Source organism: Hyposmocoma kahamanoa, unplaced genomic scaffold (genome assembly GCF_003589595.1).
Source record: "Hyposmocoma kahamanoa isolate Upper Pololo Valley unplaced genomic scaffold, ASM358959v1 232, whole genome shotgun sequence".
Classification (NCBI taxonomy): domain Eukaryota; kingdom Metazoa; phylum Arthropoda; class Insecta; order Lepidoptera; family Cosmopterigidae; genus Hyposmocoma; species Hyposmocoma kahamanoa.
Genome location: NW_020653750.1, coordinates 1963530 through 1967533, shown reverse-complemented (window position 1 = coordinate 1967533; position 4004 = coordinate 1963530).

Below are 4004 nucleotides of genomic sequence, written 5' to 3'. Positions count from 1 at the left end.
GTCGATTTCACGCGCCGCCAGCCAGTCTTGTGTGCTCTTCGCTCTATGAGCTGGCGCCGAATCTTGTTGGAATACCCAGTGCCTGTTATTGAACATGGTATGAAAAACAGGTTCCACAAGGTTCGTCAGGACTGTATTTTGATACACAACTGCATTCGTTTTTACACCTTTCTCACAAAAATGTACCTCTGTTAAGCCCCAATAAGAAACTCCCAACCATACCATGGGCGAGGATGGAAAATGACCTCGTTGGACACGCGGAATACGGTTACTCGCTTCTTCACTACTGTGTGCGTACACCTTATCATTTTGTTTGTTGTAGCTCTCTTCTACGGTAAAAATTTTTTCATCTGAAAAAAGAATTTCCCGATATTTTTTTCCCGCGTACCGCTTCAACAAAGCGCGCCATCTCTTCAGTTTCAGGTCCATTAGACGAGCATTCAAACGATGTCCTGTTTTTCTTCGATATGCCCGAAGCCCTAAGTCTTCATTTAACACCCTTTTCACAGTGGTTCTGCTTAACTCCATCTGAAGGGCCAACAGTTTCTGCTTACGTTTGGGATTTCTTTGAATTCGCGCCTTCACAGCTTTCATCACTGCTGGAGTCCTAACAGACCGAGGGCGACCACTTCTTGACCTGTCATCTACACTAGAGTCTTCATTGTATCTAAACGTAGTGCTTAAATTCTCTTTGATTGTATCGTTTGATGGTACGATAAACGAATCTTTTGGTTATATTCAAGTTTTCAGTATGTCAAAAATTTGAATTGGCGCGTAACCGCAACGATGCAACGCAATAACTGCAACACGGTCTTCTTTAAGCGTCCACTCCATATTTAAAAATGAGTAAAATTCTAAAAAGTATTACATTTTTATTTTCATGAACAATTCGAAATTCGAATTCAATAAACTTTTTTGTGGCCAGCATTCTAAAAGAAAAGTTTTTACTGTGTGACAATACTTATGACCTGACTGTGTATTTTAGAAATTTGTAAATTTATTAAACGACACCCTGACTTTTATACTAACATTGACAACCTGCCCCAACCAGTTAGGCAAAATTTAATTGTTCTGGCAATTGAAGATTGACAATTAATTAATTGTCAATTGCGAAACAGCAACTAACAATTGTTCAATCGTTAATCGCGTATATCTACAATTAACTATTAATTAATTTTCAATCTTTTCAATGTTTTTGATTAACAATTAACAATTAAAACTGACAATAAAATTATGATAAATTTATAGGGCATATGGGGGTGAGTTAGGGCGTGGGTTAGGGGGTGGGTTAGGATTTGGGTTGGGGGTTAGGGTTTGGGTTGGGGGTTAGGTGGTGGGTTAGGGTTTGGGTTGTGGGGGTTAGGGGTGAGTAAGGGTCTGGGTTGGGGGGGTTAGGAGTGAGTTAGGAGTGGTTTAGGGGGTGAGTTAGGGTATGGTTTGGGGGGTTAGGAGGTGGGTTAGGGCTGGGTTAGGAGGTGGGTCAGCGGGTGGATCAGGGGTGGTTTAGGAGGTGGGTCAGTGGTTGGGACAGGGGGTGGGTCATGGGGTGGTTTAGGGGGTGTGATAGGGAGTGGCCCCCAACCGGCACTAAACCTGCCCCCCAACTGGATCGGACCCCAACCGGCCCCCCAACCGGCACCCGAACCGGCCCCCCAACCGGCCCCCAACCAGCCCCCAACTGACCCCCAACCGACCCCAACCAACCCCCCCAACCGACCCCCTAAACCACCTCCTAACACACCCCTAACCTAACCCCTGACCCATATTCGTAATGACACTTTTATTCGGTACTTTCGGTTTTACTTGTTAGTTTCAATTGTTTCTTAGAACAACTAAAAAAATTAATTGCAATTAAATTCAATTCAATTGAAGTCAATTGCAATTAAAATCAATGGCAATTAAATCAATTGCAATTGATTTCAATTGAATAGATTTTTTAATCTGATTGAATTTCTGATTGAAATTTAATTGATTAACGCCCAACACTGGCCCCAACGACACACTTTAGACCACGCAATAGATTGCTTCTGTCACGATCTCATCTACACATACACAGCTCATGTCCCCACTCGATGTCGGTGAGGATATTCAACGAGCTCCCGCCCATTATTTAAAACGGGGAAAAGTATTCACTGTTCTTATAACCCCAAATTATGATTGAAGCCATGCCAATGTCAGTCGAATTACAAGAATTTTTTATCTATCGCCAAAAAAGTTTGTATGGCAGCCCTATTGAAAAATGGCGCAAAAGAAATTTTAACTACTAATTATTATTAAACACTCATAGAGACCCCGACATGTCCATTTTAATCGAATTAGAGCAGATTTTCATATGCCGCTAAAAAAGTTTGTAATGCAGCCATATTGAAAAAAGGCAAAAAATAAACTGTCACCGCAAATTATTATCAAGCACCTATAGAGCCCCCACCTACCGATTTTTAGTTGAATTAGAGCTAATTTATATAAACGCTTGTATGGCGGCCATATTCAAAAACGGCGCAAAACCCATTTTTGATCCCAAATTATTATCAAGCACTAATAGCCACATATGCCAATTTTCAGAGAGATCAGAGCAATTTTTTTTCTGCCGCCAACGAATGCTTCTATGGTGGCCATATTTGAAAATGGCGAAAAAACAATTTTGACCACAAATTATTATCCGGCATTTCTAGGGGCCTCTACATCCCAATTTTCAGCCGAATCAGAGCAAGTCTTTTCAGCGGCTACTTTTAACGAAAAGAACCCTCATATGGCAACCATACTAAAAAATAACGAAAAAAAACTTTTGTCCCCAAATTATGATTAAGGACTCCAAAGAGCATGCCAATTTACAGCCGGATCGAAGCAAGTTTTTCTTCGGCCGCCATTTATAATTCGCCATATTGATTTTTTTTAACCCAGGCAGTTGACCAGTGTTACCCTCTAGGACATTCCTTCGAGCATCTTTTACCTACATATCTCTAATAGTGTCCGTTAAACAAGATCTTGAAAATTGTATGGCGGCCATCTTGTTTGTTTAAATTTCGATTTTTTTTACTTTCTGCGGAAACTGCCCAGGGTGTACCTCATAAAAAAAAAAAAAAAAAAGGGTGTACCTCATAAAAGTGCACAAATGTTCCCTCCATATATTGTAGCTTTTGCATGCCGTTAATCACTTCTTTTATATTTTCCACAGGACTTTTATTTTTAACTATGCCGAAAAGCAAGGTTGCAAAGTGGAGAGAGCGTCGGTGACTCACGTTCATGAGTTTACCTTTATTAAGGTAAGGTGACACATGAGCTCGAGGTGGAATATGGAAATAAAATCTCGCGCATGCGTTATGGACACGCTGGATTAACTTCTTTGTTCTCACCAGCAAGCATTGCCCTATTACTGTGTACTAATGACTCACAAAGATGAACCCTTACATCTAAACTAAGGAACTGGCGTATCTGGTATAAAACCTTTAAACTTTGGAAACACTTTCTTACAGTGCCAACCACATGTTTTTCGAATCTCAATTCACTGTCCATCAAAATACCCAAGTTTCGCGTCTCACATACCTGGTCTATGCGATTACCTTCAATAGCCACTAATGGATTTTGCTCCCTATTGCTACATATCTGGGCCTTCGAACCTAGGACAAGGAATTTCGATTTCACTGGGTTCAACACCAAGCAATTACGGTCCGACCAACTCTTTATTCTATTCAGATCCTCATTAAGCTTGAGTGCCGCTCCAGAAGTGTTACTTGGCTTACACGAAATGTACACCTGCAGATCGTCAGCGTAAGGATGGTATTTACAATTCTCTATGCAATTGGTAACATCCGCACTGTACAAAATGAACAGGATCGGTCCCAAGATAGAGCCGACAAATTTGAAGCAGTGGATTGACTTTTTCTCCCTGTATCGTCACACAGCTCAATCCGTTGCGATCGATCACTAAGGTAACTGTTAAACTACCTTAACGCAACACTGTCGAAACCATAATACGCAAGCTTGGAAATCAGTAAAGAAATATT